Below are 20,332 nucleotides of genomic sequence, written 5' to 3' on the forward strand. Positions count from 1 at the left end.
TTGTCCAATCTTCATGAAATTTGGTCAGAATAAAATGATAAAGTTTGCTTGAAAAACATTTCTGCCAAGGGGCGGGGCATTTTTCCTTATATGGCTATATATGGCTATAGTAAAATCTTGTTAACACTCTAGAGGCCACATTTATAGTCAGATCTTCATGAAACTCGGTCAAAAGATTCATCCCGATAATATCTTGGACGAGTTCAAAATGATGCCAGTTGGTTGAAAAATATGGCTGCCAGGGGGCGGGGCATTTTTCCTTAAATGGCTATAGTAAAACCTGTTAACACTCTAGAGGCCACATTTATTTTCCGATCTTCATGAAACTTGGTCAGAAGATTTGTCCCAATAATATCTTGTTATCTCAGGTGAGCGACTTTGGGCCTTTTAGGCCCTTTTGTTTTATTTTTATTCTTGATTTTTTTACTGGAGCTTTTTATATCCTATGTTAACATTTTTCAATATAAAGCATTTAATGACGAACTTCAAAACATGCAAAAATCTGTGAAAAGGCCCCTTTAAATGCTTTATATTGATACATGTAAACACAGATTTCATCATTTCATGAGACACATCGTCCAGATATCATTAATACTGGTATATTAGTGTCAATTTATTTCGAAATCCCATAATAAATAACACAATTATTTGCACTATAATGATATATGCGCAAACCCCTCGCTATCACTGTTACATTGAAGCCAATTTACTTGAAAATCCCCTCATGCGCAATACATGTACATTAATCGGCCGGACAAAAACATTTACATAAAAGGGAAATGCAAAGACTTCACGTGTCACTTTGACGTCGACCTTAAATGAAATACTTTTTACACGCGAAACGTCATATTGATACGGTGATCATTTATGAAAATGTATGTCGATATGCCATCATGCACAACACAGCTATGGGCTTGTTCCATGATCCAGATACATAGATACAGGCTATAGCTAATTATCATACCCAAGGGTTACTCATAACATAGATGCAGACAGCCCGCACATTCAGTCTCTTGTATGTATTGCTTGGAGTAACATCATTATAATAGTTGTAGAGTTAAGCTTCATTAGAATGCTATTAAATATATAACCTCACACTTGTGTTGTTATTAAGTCATTTGACTTTATACATTTGTATTACAAACCTCTACACTACAATAAGATAACATTACAACAGGGCTGCACTAAAACGCGTTATTTCACTATATAAGTTTGCGGCGGGGTGGTGAAAAGTGTGCAGACAGTCAGGGATTCGAACTCTCTCGCTTTTTAGGCTTGTGCACTATCGAGTGAACTAACCGGGCCGCTTTACAGCCAATCACTTATTCCGATTACTTTCAGTACCGCGGCATTCCCTTCTGCCAAGTTGAAATTCGTCATCGAAATCGAGTTACATACAACCGTGTATACCTGAACCCGACGACACCACGGTCAGATTCTATGGAGAACTGCACGCGTCACGGTACCACGTTGGGCGAAATTGTCGCCGGGGGTGAGTAGTGTGGTAGTGTGCAGCATGTCCGACACTCGAACGGACCTCCCCTAACAAGGCGAGTGAGCTAACCGGTCCGTTAACACAGCTAATCACCAAAGCCCGCTTAAATTCAATACCTTGACATTCTCCCCTCCAAAGTTGGGATTCGTCCTCGAACTGGGGAACAGTGTACAGATGAACTCGACGAAACCACGGGTAGGTTCTATGGTAATCAATGGAGAACTGCAAGCGCCATTTGAAGTTGGGTTCTTATAATATTGATAACCATAAACCAAGGACGTATACATATACATGGATATGTCTTTGCATAAACGCATCAATATGATTTTCCTCGCTTTATTTATTATTATGATGATGGTCAAGAAACATAGATTATATTCTCTATTAGATCTTCAACGGAAAGTTATAGATTTGTCCTTGTCGTGACCCCATTCAAATTGAAGTAACAAAGATACTATAAAAGGAATTTATTTAAATTAACATAAAGTTATGCAATAACAATTAAAACATCTCACCACTGATTCACTCATGCATACTTATCTCACTCACTATACTCATACATCATTATTAATGTGAGTCTAATAAGATTATGGAATTAAATACCCTGCACAGCATATACGGACTATACATAGCATGCACATGTAAACGTCCACTGTACCTTTAACTTGAAGTCAGCAACATAGTTGGTGCGCGTAATACGTCGTCTTGATAAGAAGGTTATGAGCGCCAATTTATTTTAATGCACAACAACGTACGTTATGGTCGGATACGAATTCATATGTACTTTAACTTGATGCAGTAATTGAGGAATATTAAAAACTCAACGAATTTTGGCGACGTTTTGTTTGAATGGAGCGATATGTTGACTGCGTGGACATGTTTGTTGCACGCGACACATAGTTTTAATATTTTTTTTATCGATTGTACATAACAAAGTTATTGGCGGCATGAATGTATACAAACATGTACCTTCACCAAAATACATATACCCGGTATGAAATATGCAAATAATCCAAATTGTTACATGTACCTTGAAGCGAGGGCACGGTGTAAATGATAATCATTTGTGCCAATTTATTTTGAAATCCCAGTATGCACGACAAGGTATACATACATATATATATATATATATATATATATATATATATATATATATATATATATATATATATATATATATATATATATATATATATATATATATATATATATATATATATATATATATATATATATATATATATATATATGTGTATGTATACCTTGTCGTATATATATTGAGCCGGATCCGAAATGTCAAACACAAATAAACAAAAACACATACGATCGGGGGATAACAGCATTAAATGTCTTTTCACTATAGCGGAGGCATAAAAAACAAGCTAACATCGATTAGTTACGGTAAACAGTGAAGTAACTACCAATCATTCGCGTGCATTTGCGCGCTATATATCGAGTTTACGGTATAAAACATCATATTTCATATACAGACACGCATTAAAGATCGTTCAACACCCAAGGGGATGGTACAGTTAGCTTGGTGTAGCAAAAATCGACCATTTACATAGTAAATGGTAACGCAAGTGGTATTTCGACGGCCTGCATCGAAATCGTGTCCATTTGCATCCTGCGTTTGGACTCCTCAAAATTCTCGTATTCTCCTCCGAATACGACAATATTAGTCCCAAAGCCAGCGACTCCAAAATCTTGATTAAAACAGGATTTGGGCAGTAGCCCAATCTTTTCAATTTTCGCATCGTCCGTCAACGTTTCGATCATTTTATATACAACGCTTTTATGAACAACGTATATGTGCATACCGAGGTGCACAACTCCGAACGCGCTGGATTTCATTTGAAATGGTAAGCGAGGAGTCTTGTACGACCAGCTGAGCTTGCTCTTTGTATCAAAGCACTGAATTGTATCAATAGCCACTTTCGAAGTGGGGGCACTTCCACATTCATATCCACCAAAAATATAAATCCTCTCAGCGATTACAACGGAACGCGCTCCGGCTACTGGTAAAGCCATACTTCCACATTTTATCCATCCGGGTACAACAGTGTCGTACCTTTGAATTTCTCCACGTTCTACGGACGTTTTCCCGCCCAGGACGTAGATACATTTGTCCACAGCGGTCATGATATGCTGCTCCCGATCGGATAAAAGGTCAGATAATTGGAACCACCTCTTTTCGGATCCATCAAAATACATGAATCGTCTTTTATAATTGATGACGCCTCCACTCAAGTACAGTCGATGTTGCAACGCGCAAATGGCATATTCGTAGCCAAGCTTTTCGTTGAGAGTTTTAAGCTCGAACCACTGTTTCTTCATATAATTTAGGAGAGACATCCGATTTTTTATGTTGATGTGATCCCCCAATGACCAATAGCCATTCAGACTGTTCCGTCGCGTTGCTGCCTGTTTGCAAAGACCCAGAGGCGATATACTCATTGTTTCCATCGCGACGTATCCATAAAGCCTCACATGCCTTCATCCATATTTTTGCTTTCTCTGATAAACTGTTCATTTCGTCACCGTTTGACATACCAATGTCATCATTTTCACCATCGAATTTCTCTTTAACAACATTTAAAATGTCATTTTGGTCAACATTTGGAGCTTTTAGTACAGCCGCAACAGCAGATTTTGCATTCTCGACCGTTGGCGATTGCTGGGAGAGAAACCAAACCCACGCAGCTGTACATTTGAGCGTACCGGTGCAGTTCAAAAGCGGTTCTTGAAATAATCTCCTTAAAGTTATCGAAAGACAGCCGCCCAATGGCATCTCTGGTAATAAAAATGTTAAAATTCTGGAGAACTATTGATTTGGCAATGTCCACGATTTCGTTAGAACCAATCAACCTGGCGATATGCCATATATCCAAGCTTATACTCATCGTCATGTTAGACCGAACGAATGATTCACACAAGGCGACAAGGGTTGTAATTGCATGAAGTGAGCCACATGGTAAAGCTCAACTACCGTGTCTTCGCTTAAAACGTCGCATCCAGTGTAAATGAACTTTAACATCAGATCCACTGTTTCCGTAGAAAATTGAAGATTTGTGCTTTTCTCGCAGTTTCCTAAAACGAAATTTTTAAAATATGTTACCCGAACTCAAAGATCTAAACAAGGATTGAATACTAACAGCGGGTATATGTAGGTGCAAAGAGACGCATTATCGAACCTTCCACAAAAATAATCTGATAAAAAAATCGAGAAAAATGCAGATGGACAAGCTCAAACAAACCAGTACAAAAACTCTTTTTTCGTGGAAACACTTGTGTTTTGGAACCACCTGGTCGATACTGTGGTGCGCATGCAGACAGTCGAGGGCTTTAAACAAGCCCTCCCAGATCACTTGTGAAGACTCCTCCCCCGTAGAAACATACCAGAAGTGGTCCTTCTACGTATTCGAACAGATACAGATACAGACACATCTGCTTTTTGTCACTCATGACGATACTTAACTCTAATGAAGTTTTACGAGATTAAAAGGAGAGTCAATAATACCATGACGATTCAAATAAAAACGTGTATGAAGTTTTGCAAACATAAAACGAGAGCCCATAACTTCAACATTATCATAACGTAAAAAGCACGGGCGAATAGAACTATAGCAACGCCATCCAATGCTGAGTGTTTACCTTCATATCACTGGTAAACATGGTGTCGAAAAACGGGGAAACTGCGGCCAGAACAACTCTGTGGCAGTGGAAAGTCTTGCCTTCCTCTGATAAAATGGTAAAATCTGCGTAAGATCCCTCGTTCTGGCGCAGCCTCTCAAGACCGTCGCACAAATATTGTTGCTGTTGATTCATAGTTATTTCAATCGTATCGAGGGCCCTGCGCTGGATGTGGTTTTTATATACAACTTTAAAAAAGAACTGTAATTAAATTAAAACTGATTGTAATAAAATGTAGCTTATACATACAATAAATATTAACAAATTTTACAAAATAACTATAGTTTTTGTAAATGTTTCATACTAATACCGAGAACGATGATACGTAAGTTTGATGTAGCCCTAATCGAAAGTAAAAGTAGGCCTTTTCGGTAAATATTGCTTTTCGCACAACCTTATATTATCGTAAACATGTAAGTTGTTCCGGTTTGAATTTGAGATATTAAACTTATAATTCTTCAAAAAAATATTACCCTTCTCACGGTAAAAAATATGCAGTCATGTCTGAAAATAAGTCCTGTATATATTTTTTGCATTAAAAAGTTGTAAAAAAATTATTTTATACATTTTCTCCTCGATACGTGCACTAAACCATATTCCGGATACACCGGTGGTTATTATATTTCGGATGTCTATCTATCTATCTCATAGTACTGCCTCACGCCTCTCGCGAGTATTATGGGCAGGGTGCGCGTTGGCTGTTAGTAAAGTAAAAGAGTAAAAGCTGAGAAAGGTATCTTTCAGCAAATTAAGAATTTGTACAATAATAAGGATAGTGTTGTTAGGTTGTTAAGAGATTTAAAAGTCATGTAGTATACAAGGGGTAAAAAAATGGATAAAAGCAATTCCCATGGGTTTAGTGGCTAAGTTGGGCTACTGCCTGCTTGAAGCTCTCAAGGTCAGGCAGCATTGCGACGGGGTGGGGTAACCTGTTCCACAATACTGTGGTGTGGGGGAAGAAAGAGTACTTAAAGTAATCGTAACCTGTATGGACTTGACGAAGACTGAGGGGATGCATGTGTCTGTTTAACCTGGTTGGGGCTTCAAGATAAGATGGGAGGGATATGGCCACAAGATGGTGGTAGACTTTGTAGAAAAGGACGAGTTTGGCATCTATGCGTCTGTTCTCAAGGGTGCGCCAGTTGAGTGTATTTTGAAGTTGTGTGACACTGGTGTAATGGGAGTAGTCATTTTTTACCCATCTGACTGCTCGCCGCTGAATCATTTCTATGTTGTGTTTGTTGACCTGAGTGTGTGGTGACCATATGGGGGAAGCATATTCAAGTTGGGGAAGTACTAGTGTTTGATAGGATAGTGATTTGACCTTTTCATGTTTTGTCTTGATGTTACGTTTGAGGAGACCTAATGTTTTGTTTGCATTTGTTGTGATCCTGGAGATATGTGTGTTCCAACTTAAATCATGGCAAATGTCAACACCAAGATATTTTGCGTCCTTAACTGGGGATAGGATTTGACCATGAAGCTTGTATTGGTGCGCAATGGGCTTACGATTCCGTGTGACATGGAGAACCTGACACTTGCCAGGGTTAAACTCCATGTCCCATAGCTCTTCCCATTTCTCTAGTTTACTGAGATCGTCTTGTAAACTTTGACAGTCCACCTGTCACTGTTAGATAGATGGCAGTGTCATCAGCAAAGAGGCGAACTTGGGATGTAACACGGGAAGGGAGGTCATTTATGTATAGTAGGAAAAGGAGGGGGCCAAGGACAGAACCCTGAGGCACTCCAGAGGTAACTGGGACTTGGTCAGACTTAGTACCATCTACTACGACTGATTGGGATCTGCCGATTAGGAAGGATTTGATCCAGGATATGGATGTTACGATAAGACACTTATTTTATTCACGCCTCATGTCTTCGTAGCGATTCGTGGTCACTGATTTTAATCTTGAACTATTTGCTTAAGTAAAGAAGTTTCATCTTTTATTTTAAGCTTGAAATCAAGACAAGGTAGCATTTTTGCAATTACTGAGTAAATTAGCGATTTTTTCAGTCGAACAGACAGAGATCAAAGATTAATATGAGAAACTTTATGGAAGACCAATACATTGAGTGCACATCTACCTAAAGTGGCCATACATATCCATTCAACTAGTTATAATCCAACAAAACCCAGTTGCAGTTTTTGACGATAAATGTGTTTTAAGAATTTCATAAAAACAAACAGGACTGAACATGCGTGTATCACATGTTCAATATCAGGGCATCTGGTAAAGTTCTTAAACGTTAAATCAATCTTCATTCTCCTCAAAACATTCAAAAGGAGAAGCAATGCATGTACTCAGGCCTTTTCATCTTATATAACAGAGGCTGAAAATTCGGTTACTTCCCAATTGAAAATGAGTTCATTTTTAGGTCACCTGAGCACAACGTGCTCATGGTGAGCTTTTTTGATCGCCATTTGTCTGTTGTGCGTTGTGCTACGTCAACATTTGCCTTGTTAACTATCTAGAGGCCACATTTATTGTCCAATCTTCATGAAATTTGGTCAGAAGATTGGTCTCAATGATATGTAGAATGAGTTCGAAAATGGTTACGTTTGCTTGAAAAACATGGCTGCCAAAGGGCGGGGCATTTATCCTTATATGGCTATAGTAAAATCTTGTTAACTAACTAGAGGCCACATTTATTTCCGATCTTCATGAAACTTGGTCAGAAGATTCATCCCAATGATATCTTGGATGACTTTGAAAATGGTTCCAGTTGGTTGAAATACATGGCCGCCAAGGAGGCGTGGCATTTTCCTTTTATAGCTATAAACCTTGTAGCCACATGTATTGTCAGATCGTCAAGACTCATGAAACCTGGTCAGAAGATTTGTCCCAATGATATCTTGGACAAGTTTGAAAATGGTTCAAGATGCTTGAAAAACATGGCCACCAGGGGACGGGGCATTTTTTCTTATATGGCTTCATGAATCTTCATGAAACTTTGTCAGAATATTTGTTTAAATGATATCTTGGATGTGTATATAAATGGTTCTGGTTTGTTGAAAAAAGTTGCTGCCAGGGTGTTCACTAGTCATGAAAGTTGGTAAGAACATTTGTTTTAATGACATCTTGGGCTGCACAGAACAGGTCAGTTCCTTTTAATCTCATGTGAGCGACTTTCGGCCTTTCAGGACATCTTGTTTTTTATTGTAAGAATTTTTTTTTTCTAAGACATGTTTGACATCTCCCAAATTGAAAGCAATCAACTCATTATGATTAAGAATGACCTCAATGTGTCTTTTGCACAAAGAAAAAGACCCTGTTTCATTTAAAAAACAACAACAACGCACCGTCTTTCCAAAATCAGCAGTTAACATGCATGAAAATCCTATTTGGAAGGCTAGGGCTTCTTCCCAGTTTCCTGAAAAACAGCCCTGGTACTATAACCGGTACACAATTAGTTTGGCATGTTGAGTAAGACAAAGGAAGCCAATTTTATCGGCTTGAAAGTGTTGTTTTATGGCTTCCTGACTGGAAGCCGCTTTCCTTTGATAATGTCAAACTGACGCTAAATCGGTGATCAAGTTTGTCGCTAAACACACATTATATTTTGAAATTTTATTACAAGGTAGTAGCTTAATCCTATATTTGGACATCAACATACTGGTAAATCAGTGGTTGCTGGTCACGTAAGTCAAAGTTGCTTAATACAATATCAAAATACTGTGAAAATTAATGCTTGGTGGGAATTCAAAGTGGTCGCATAAGACAATTGTTGCTTTCTTCAGAGCTATAGATAACAAGTGTATTTGCCTTAACGCAATACTTACGAACAACCGGCGTATTTTTTAGACTGGTTATTTTCCGTACAAAAATTATTGTAGTTATTCATAGACCCGTCAGATTTCTACTTTCAAGGTATTCAACTCAAAATTACCCGAAAACAGGGTGCATCGCTTTGAACAGCCATAACTTCATCAATTGTGCAGCGATTTTCACGAACTCGGTCTTATTCAAAGCAAAAATGAATGAATTTTGATCCGAAATTCCGTAATTATTTGTAGTTATGTACAGGTACCTTTTTGAATTCTTTTTGTATAAATGATATAGTAACCTTAGTAGAATTTTATTATATTATATATGTCATTCCCTAAATGACCCAATTAAGTTAAAAAAAAAACGGGGGTGAAAAACCCAATTAAGCTCGAAAGTAGGGGGTGAACATTTTTGCTAAAACTTTTGAATTTACAAAAACCCTATTGTTGTCAAAAACCGGGGGTGATTACCCAATATATATCCCAAAAGTAATCTATAACCCTGCTTTATTTATTATGCTGTTTGGTGCGTTATGACTCTTCAAGAAAAAGCTATAAAGTCATGGCTAACGAGATTTGTTTAATTATTTTATCACTTTCAATTATGCATAGATATGCATAATCTCCATTGATTCTCCAATGCATGCGTATCAACCTGACTATCAATTACTGAATACTTACTTCTTTTCCAGTTGCTTTTAATAACGTCATAATCCTGTATATTCAATTTTTATGCCCCCCTTTCGAAGAAGAGGGGGTATATTGTTTTGCACATGTCAGTCTGTCGGTCTGTCCGTCCACCAAATGGTCACTAGGTCAAAGGTCAAGGTCACGGTGACCCGAAATAGTAAAATGGTTTCCAGATGATAACTCAAGAACGCTTATGCCTAGGATCATGAAACTTCATAGGTACATTGATCATGACTCGAAGATGACCCCTATTGATTTTCAGGTCACTAGGTCAAAGGTCAAGGTCACGGTGACCCGAAATAGTAAAATGGTTTCTGGATGATAACTCAAAAACGCCTATGCTTAGGATCATGAAACTTCATAGGTACAATGATCATGACTCGCAGATGACCCCTATTGATTTTCAGATCACTATGTCAAAGGTCAAGGTCACGGTGACCAGAAATAGTAAAATGGTTTCTTGATGATAACTCAAGAACGCTTAGGCCTAGGATCATGAAACTTCATAGGTACATTGATCATGACTGGCAGATGACCCCTATTGATTTTCAGGTCACTTGGTCAAAGGTGAAGGTCACAGTCAACTGGTTTCTGGATGATAAATCAAGAATGCTTAGGCCTAGAATCATGAAACTTCAGAAGGTACATTGATCATGAATGGCAGATGATCCCTATTGATTTTCAGGTCACTAGGTCAAAAGTCAAAGTCACAGTGTCTCGAAGCAGTAAAATGGTTTTTGGATGATAACTCAAGCATGCTTAGGCCTAGGATCATGAAAATTCATAGGTACAACTACATTGATCATGACTGGCAGATGAGCCCTAATGATTTTCAGGTCACTAGGTCAAAGGTCAAGGTCACAGTGACCTGAAGCAGTTAAAGGTTTCTGGATGATATAGATATATATTAACTATTGATACTTAGGTCTAACGTATTCACACAATGGCTTCCACTACAACTGACAGCCCATGCGTGTTTTACAAACAGCCCTTGTTAGAAGTGTCTAATGATTATTACATCTCAATTTTCTTTCATAAACATCTAACAAAATATATAACTAGAATTTATATGATGTTTCCCAAATCTCCAGGAAAAGGCCTGATGTGTCAATATTTATGGATTAAAAAACCCATGTTTGTTCCATTTTGTTGATAATAAATTCTCAAATTTGCCATTTGATCAATGAAAAAAATCCCATTTTTACCAGACTCCTTTCCCAAACTGGCTAGCAAAACCCCTGTTATAATTTATTGTGCTATTTTTCTCAATCCAAAAAGCATAGACTGTAAAATGTAAAGCAAACAAAATCACTGACCACAATTTGATCTAGTCCTGAGTAAAATTCATAATCTTTAGTTGTTTATAAATATTCTTCATCTGGCACTTGACTTGTGCATTTTTGCATTCAGTCGGTTGTAAAGGAATGCAAATTACGGTTTTTACTTCTTCCTTGTATCTGTGTCATAAGTTATTACATTTATTAGCTTGACTATTATATATGAAATATATATAGTGGAGCTATCCTACTCACCCCGGCGTGAGCGTGCAAATGTTAAAGTTTGCGTACCACCCCAAATATTTCCTATGTCCCTCGACATATTGCTTTAATATTTTGCATACTTCTTGACCCCAACCTATAAACAAGAGCAGACAACTGTATCAAGCATTTTGTAAGAACTATGGCCTTTTTTACGCCTTAGAATATGCATATTATTGATAAATCTATGTTAAAGTTTGCGTACCACCTCAAATATTGTCAATGTCCCTTGACATATTGCTTTCATATTTTTCAAACTTCTTTGCCAACATGACCCCAATCTATAAACAAGAGCAGACAACTGTATCAAGCATTTTGTAAGAATTATGGCCCTTTTTTGTCTTAATAACTGAATATTTTGTTAAATTTTGTGTTTAGATCCACTTGACTTCTTCAGTATCAAAGCTATTGCTTTCAAACTTAAAATATTTTCTTACTATCATGAGGGTATTGTACCTGGCTAGTTCAAGTTGAACTTGACCTTTGAATGACCTTGACTCAAGGTCAAAATAATAAATTTTAGTTAAATTGCCATAACTTCTTTATTTATGATCAGATTGTATTAATACTTTGACAAAACAACACTTACCTGAATACCACAATGGATTCCACCCAAACAATGCCCCGCTCCCCAATCCAGAATCCCCGCCCCCACCCCCCAAAAAAAATATTTTTTTTTTCCTTTTTTTTATTTTTGAAAGATCGTCTACCGTTAATAATTGACCACACCCCACATTAAACGCCCCTCTCAACCCTCCCCCCCTACCCAACCCAAAAAGAATATTTTTTTGTTTGAAACATGGTTAAAAAACAAACACATATTTATTTACTTTATTTTTGAAGGACCGTCCAAACTTCCCATCCAAGCTATTGCTATCAAACTCAGGGCTAGCGCTGGCCTTAAATTTCTTTGGGCCAACCAGATTTCGTTTTTCGGCGCACGAAAAGTGGTTTTAAAATAATGATATATACTATCAACTTGGTTATATTTCTTTTTATGACAACAAGGGCATATATCACATATAATATTACATGCAGTTTTCAATATAGAAGTAATTATTATGGTACTTTTCAAAGTACAAACTTAAGTTAATTTGTACATGTACACTTAATTAACAGTGGAGTAAGTTGTTCAAAATTTGAAATCCTGAAAACAAGGCCGGGGGTCTTAGAACCAGGAACCCAACAGGAATAAAGGGCAAGGCCCGCCCACCCCACCCAGAGACTTACAAATTGTTCTTTGTTATAGTCTTTCCAATTGCAATTTCAAGTGAATACAATTCGAAATAATATAGACCATATCGTCTGTATTACCGCATGTGTATTCGGCATTCTATTTCTTCCATAAAGAACTCTGAAAATAAATTTAAATCAGCGAAAAATAATGTATCCGAAAACGACAGTCCGAAAAATTGTACGCGTTCTGCACTTGAAATAAAATTATCATATCGTTTGATTGCAGAAAATGAAAATTGGTAGCCTAGCAAATACGTAATCAATATACCATTTGGTTGACATTTTTCTTTACAATAGCATAGCCTGTGGGTAAAACAACTTAATTATCACCTTTTATTTCAAACGATAACGTCGATAATCGTCAGAAAGGTGTAACATCATCAACATAGAACTAATTATTTAATGATCATCCTTTAATTCAGATCGATAGTCGGTAGACAGGTCTAAAGTGATCAGCTGAGAAATTATTTATTGTTGCTCTTGTCATTTGTTTATCTTTAAATACGACGTTTGCCATCGGCCGATAAATTGTAGGCAGACGACAATATCAACTGTGTATTCCAAGTGTCTACGCATGATTGACCCAATATTATGTGTGAGCGAACTCAATGTTGATTGGCCAGCTACCACGTGCGCTTCAATAACAATAAGGTCAAGCAATGTCTCATGTTCTGGTGCAGAACGGTTTTCGTTTATTGTTCAATTTGCGAACACTTTTAATGAAACAAAGAGAAAACTATAGAAAACCAGTCTGGATTTAAATGGCGGATAATTTCAATGAAGATTTGCGAGATTTGAGCATTTTCGCAAATCAGAATTTTCTTGAGCCAATTTCTCAATATTTTCGCAAATGGCTCAAATGGCGAACGGCAGCGCGAGCCCTGAAACTTGAAATAAAATCTTATTAGTTTGTTTTATGTCTTTACAAATGTTCAGTAGATTGTGGAAAATTTACCTGAACTATTACCTTGACCTTGTTGAATAATTTCCCCATGATGGCTTACCTTATACTGTCAAGCACTCGAATAGTCGAGCGCGCTGTCCTCTGACAGCTCTTGTTTAAATATATCACTGAATAATTTGCATTTGATGTTATTGTATAGTTGTTATTATGCCCCCCTTCGAAGAAGAGGTGGTATTTTGCTTTGCACATGTCGATGTGTCGGTCTGTCTGTCGGTTCGTCCACCAGGTGGTTTCCGGATGATAACTCAAGAACGCTGGGGCCAATGATCATGGAACTTCATAGGTACATTGATCATGACTAGCAGATGACCCCTACTGATTTTGAGGTCACTAGGTCAAAGGTCAAGGTCACGGTGACCCGAAATAGTAAAATGTTTTTTGGATGATAAATGAAGAACGCATATGCGGCCAACAGGGAGAACTCTGAACAATATAACTGAAGCAACTGGTCTGTAATCCTAAATCTATAATTATCAGTCCAATGAAACATCATCATTTGAGTAAAATAAAGTGGATCAGTAAAATTATAATCAGAATATGAGATTTTTTTGTATATTTTGTATATTAAATATTGTGTTAATGTTTAATTTTGTTTATTAATATAAATATAAGCAGGGCAGGGGAGGTAATACACTATTATATCTTTGTTATATACAGGGGAAACAAATGCAATAAGTTTAAATTTCATGTTTAATAAATAGAGGATATTTGTTCATGTCAGTGTGAGATCATTTGTTATTTTTTTCATTGTCCCTTGACATATTGCTTTTATATTTTGCATACTTGTTTACCAACATCAACACAAACTATATTTCCCCCCCCCCCACACCTCACCCCCTACCAATTTTTTTAAACATCATCTAATAAATTACCACACCCCACATTAAAATATGACAGCTCTTGTTAGGTCACAAGGTCAAAGGTCAAGGTCACAGTGACTCGAAATAGTAAAATGGTTTTCTGATGATAACTCAAGAATGCTTACGCCTAGGATCATGAAACTTAATAGGTACATTGATCATGACTGGCAGATGACCACTATTGATTTTCAGGTCACTAGGTCAAAGGTCAAGGTCACAGTAACTCGAAAGAGTTCAATGATTTCCGGATGATATCTTACATTAGGTCAAAGGTCAAAGTCACAGTGACAAAAAACGTATTCACACAATGGCTGCCACTACAACTGACAGCCCATATGGGGGGCATGCATGTTTTACAAACAGCCCTTGTTATATATATTGATTTCTATCGAATTATATACATGTATGTACTTTAACATATTTAATTACCATTAGTAGTTATATTTTTTATTGTATACTTGTATAATGTTTTATTTAATACAATTTTATTTTTAGGCTTTTTTCGTCAAGTGAAATAACAACTTAATTGTTGTTTGGTCATACATTTTGTATTAAACCTCCAGCATAGATAATTTAACAGTTGTATTTTGATTTACTTTGTATTAAACTATTTCAAAACATGCAAATGATCGGTCCAATATTCATAGAAAAATACTGAGCTAAAAGAGGGACTTTCAGATTTGATACGTGCCATTTCCAAATTTAACACTTAAGTCTGGACTTCCAACTTGCCAAAGTTACTAGAAACACTGGAGTGAAATTAATTGATCTATATTGAATGATAACACGTTTTTCTGAATAGGAATGTAAACATTACAAGCATTTAATTACAAAAAGTTGTATGCACATTATGCGCTGAATTAATGTTATTGTAGATAAATGTGGGGCTAAAGTGTTTATCATTGAACATGTAGTTAATACATAATACAATGTATGTATTGAATATGACCAACCAACAATTAATCACCATTTTAAATGCAAACCATGTTAATTTCTCAATAAATTTGCATTCATTATCTAGCCTCATTCTGGGAAAACTGGGCTTAATGCATCAAGGGTTGTCCCAGATAAGCCTGAGCAGTGTTACAGGCTATTCGGGGACAGCACGTGTGCACACTTTACGCACATGCATAAAGACAAATTTTTTCCAGAACGGGGCTCATTGTACAAGAAATTATTAACATAGTGTAGTATGACGTTTTCAGTTATATTCCTGATTGAAGCCATGGCAAGTTTAGCAGAGCAACTAAAGAGGGTTCAGCTTAAGAAACCTGCAGAACCAACAAAGGACTTCTCAAGCACAACATCTGCTGGCTTTATGACGGAAAGGGATATCAAAGGTACATAATCCTCATTGTTTTGTTCGGCTTTTGTCATTCGTACAATGTTTTTTTGACGGTTGGGTAGCTCCAGTCTAGACTACACAAATGCTCTGATTGGTCTGACTGGTCAGGGGCTAAGCCGTCAGCATATGGCATAAAACCATTTGCTCATGAAGCAGTTGACCCCCCAATCTAAGGGCTTCCACTTCTACAAGTATTGAGTTTATGATATATTATGTATGCAAACTTGAAACATAAGGTATGTTACAGTTAGGGATGAGATGGAATATTCAAATATTAAAAGATTTATATAAGATACGATTTATAGTGGTGTATGTGGCATTCCGTACTTTGTTCCTGGCATTTGTTAAGTCCTGACAAATGGATCTAAAGTTAGAAAATTTATAATTCAAATATATAAGAATATTGAAAAGACAAGTATTTGAATATCATTTCAATATTCATTCTCAACCCTAGATGCTGTACATTTAAATTTTTATTTAATATTCTACATTTCAAGACTCATGAGGGATGAAGCTATCCTTCTACACTGGATCTGCTAAGAGGAGAACAAATGCCATAAATGCGGAAAGTGTCATCCCTGAAAAGCCTGTGAAGTCCGCCTAACTGGATTTCCGCTAAGAGAAGAGGCCCTTTAAAAAAAATACAATGGGAATTATGAGTATTCTAAATTGCTTGGAACTTACAGGCACACAATCTTCATAATATTTTTGTGCATGCCTTTTAAGTGAAATGTTCAGTTTCAGTGCTCAGTTGATTTGTTCACTGGCAAAAAATCCGCATGATGAACAACTTTCCTCCTTTTTTTAGAAATTTTATGGATAGCAATTCGGAATTTGTAATTGTTCATTGGAAAAGTGCCTTTTATGGGCACTTTATTGCGAAGAAAAAAAAATCACTGTTGTAGCAGACAGGAAATTTCTTCAGCCAAATTTGTTCTGTTGAAGCAATTGACTAATATGGTAAATGGCAGAGAAAGGCCTGCATGGTGAGGAAAAGTGAGCTGACTTTCGTGAAATTGTAGGTGGTTATGCATCTGAAGATATATTTTTTTGCCTGAAAATTGGGAGTTTACTCTTTTTAATTATTAGTCCCGTACCGGTTTCAACGGAGGGACTTATGATTTGCACTCTGTGTGTCTGTCAGTATGTCAGTCTGTCACACTTTTCTGGATCCTGCGATAACTTTTAAAGTTCTTCATATTTTTTCATGAAACTTGAAATATAGACAGATGGCATTATGGAGATTATGCACATCATTTCATTTTGCTTCTTCGTTAAGAATTGTGGTCTCTATGGCAATAAATAGACTAGAAATATTGCTGAAAATGGGGATTCCATTTTTATTACCATCTACAAGGCTAACTTAAAAGAATTACGTCCCTTGAAAACAAAGGGAGAAAATTATATTACTGCTTCATGTGAGGTAGGGGACTGTTATTGCTTGGCAATAGTCTTGTTCATTATGAGGGACTAATCAGTTACTGAAAATATGTTCAATTGTGGTTTTATGTTAAATTAAGATACACTAAGAATGCATCTTTGTTTATAAATAGTCTGATATATGTTTTATAATGATAAATGTTTGTGATACCAGCGATTTTTTTTGCACTATCGGGAAAAGTAGCGATACCAGCCCAATAAGGAACAAATTGTGCGAAAAACCCCAAAATATGGGAAATTCGTGTCGTGAGATTTTCAAAAGGGTAATTGGTGTATTTTATTTTTTGCAAACATATATTTTAAAATTTAGAATAATTATCGTCAATATGTAAATATTATGTTTACTAACTTTCAACCCATATAGCTGCATAACAAAATTAACTAAATGTTGCATTTTATTTTTAAAAAATGTTCGAAACCATCAAAAGGAATTTGTTCAGACAGCTATTGGGAAGTCTGTAATTGTCCCCTGATTGGAAAAGTGCCGTTTTCCGGTACGTTATAAAGAAGGAAAAAAATGACTGGAAGACAATTATTAAGTAATGATTATAAAGCATGGCAATCATTGTTTATAAAATATGTTCATCAACCAAAAATTAATATGTGGTAGTTATAATGCACATGTATAATTCAATAGTAATAAAACAACATCATTGCTTACATGTATTTACAATGACCAGAAAACTGAAACAGTATAACAGTATAACAGTATAATATTTTACTTTGATTTCCTGATTTCAGGCTTTACCTGAACAAGGATAGTGAAGTGGTGATTGCCACTGACTGGAAAGAAAGTCTGACTGATTCAGAGAAGAAAATACTTCAAGATCTGTCAAGTAGACTACAGGATGTGATGAATGTCTACACAGAGGACGGTTATGCATTTGTTAAAACCTCCAGTCGCAGTGCAAAAGATGCGCCTCTTGTTCAAACTAAATTCCACAAATTGTACACTGCTGAATTGGAATCATTCCCAGAGAGCGACCGTTCTGAAAATACTCAAAACACTTGCCTATTAAGAGCTGCTTTCGTTGCTCTGCGAGTGAAAACTGTGGACGAAGTAATTGATATGTTTATAAGAAGCGAGAGGATCTATCAAGACCTGCTCTTGGCTGCTGTAAATCAGGTATACGTTTACAACGAACATTTTGTGGTAAGGGAATTTATCAACATAGACGTTGACATGGAATTTCGCTGGAAGAATGAGTTGTAGGCAGTATCCCAGTATAACTACGCCATATATTCACGGAGGCTTGCGAGCAATAAAGAGAAGTATGGGGTAATGATTCAGGACTTCTATCTGACCAAGGTCAGACCGAGGATTGAAGGTCGTGGATTTCCTGCGAATTCCATCATTGACTTTGCTGTATGTGAGGATGGTAGGTTGGAATAATTTTTTTTTTATGCCCCCGGTAGGCAGTTGAACCGTCCGTCTGTCTGTTTGTCCGTCTGTCCGTCCGAAAACTATAACATTGGCCATAACTTTAGCAATACTGAAGATAGCAACTTGATATTTGGCATGCATGTGTATTTTATGGAGCTGCAAATTTTAAGTGGTGAAAGGTCAAGGTCATCCTTCAACGTCAAAGGTAAAAAAACAACTCCAAGGTAAGTAACAAGCTTTAAAGGGAGATTTCTATTTATCATTTGGCAGGAACATATCATTTTCACAAAAGAAGTAATATTTTTTAAATAAAAAAAAAACAACAAGAGCTGTCTCCATAGGATGACATATGCCCCCAATAAACTCTTTGATATAAGTTATGAGCATTTTTCGAAACATAAACGCAGATTTAGAAACATAAATGCAAACCCTAAGTTCAAGGTCAAATGGGTCAAAGTTTGTGTGCATATAGAAAGACCTTGTCCATATACACATGCATACCAAATATGAAGGTTACATCTGAAGAGACATAGAAGTTATTAGCATTTTTCGAAACCTTAACGCAATTTGTGACGGACAGAGGAGACGGACAGTGTGATCACTATATGCCCTCTTTCGGGGCCATAAAAATAAATCAAAGCGGCGCAGAAGGGGGCATTGTGTTTCTGACAAACAAATATCTTGTTTTAGTCTACTATTGGGGTTGAACTTAAGGGGAAATATTGGTTCAGCTTTCATATCTCTCTGTCTATTGGAAATAAGGATACTGGGATGAAACTTTTGTATATATGTGGGCACCATGAGGATTATGCATGACCTTAAACACCTGAGGTGAAAGGTCAAACAATCAAATATTGTTATTTATCAAAAAGTTCATAGTATCATGACACTTTGTATAAACTCACTGTGCTATACTTTTTCTCCAAATTCCCTTTATATTTTAGGTGAACGCCTCTGGGTGATAGAAGTGAATCCCTTCCTTGAAACCACAGACGGTGCCCTGTTTAGCTGGCAGCAAGAGAGGCCCCTACTGGAGGGGTCACAGGGGTTTGTGTTCCGCATCACTGAGCGGCCCCGCCCTGGGGCCAGGACTATCCTACCCCAGAGTGTGAGGGCACTGCTTGTGTAGAAGATGTGAACAATAGTGAAAGTGCTTATCCACTGTGGATACTGTCCTAGTATTTACTGTCCAGTCCATTGTGGATACTGTTCTAGTAAGTACTGTCTTGTCCACTGCGGCTACTGCCCTAGTAAGTACTGTCTTGTCCCCTTTGGATAGTGTCCTAGCAAGTACTGTCTTGTCCACTGTAGAATTTGCACGTGCAAAAAGTGTTGTCACAGATATGCCTGTGCAGGACGCATCACGGACGACATTTTCAGATGATCTGGAATTTTTCGTTTAAAAGAATTCTCTGAGAAACAATCAAGTTAAGCCGAAAAATGTTGTCCCTGATAAGCCTGAACAGACTGCAAATTTTTCTGGCACGTAGTACTGTTTCATTCTCCTTGAAATTTTCTTAGTACGCGGTCACGCATGTACCACTAGTGTAGACTCACATCCACTTGAGATTTGTTGTGTTAGGAAAAACTATTTGTGTTAACAAAGAGTCCATTTTCAAGTTTAATGAAAAATACAGACTGGGCTATCCATAAGTAATACATGCGCAAATATATTGGTTGCTATTGTGCAACTATGCTAATAAATGCAACAAATTATTCACATTGATAATTCAATAGTTTCTCCCTTAGATGATTGCTAGAATGTATTTGTAATCGAATTGACTCGCTTAAAGTATTGTTAAAGCTTTTGCCATTACGTTTAATATGTGTCGGTTGAGTAGTTGGTGAGGAGATTTGAAATCAAATGCAACTATTCGCACAATTAGAAATCCCAATGAGGTTTCCCGTTTAGTTTTTATTT

General features: G+C 36.8%; 1 pseudogene; it reads left to right on the forward strand.

Moving 5' to 3' along the window:
* Positions 1-5,590: 5,590 nt before the first annotated feature.
* Positions 5,591-19,645, forward strand: LOC127854752 (uncharacterized; annotated as a pseudogene).
* The last annotated feature ends 687 nt before the right edge of the window (positions 19,646-20,332 follow it).

The sequence above is a fragment of the Dreissena polymorpha genome, chromosome 13 (assembly GCF_020536995.1).
Source record: "Dreissena polymorpha isolate Duluth1 chromosome 13, UMN_Dpol_1.0, whole genome shotgun sequence".
NCBI classification, from domain to species: domain Eukaryota; kingdom Metazoa; phylum Mollusca; class Bivalvia; order Myida; family Dreissenidae; genus Dreissena; species Dreissena polymorpha.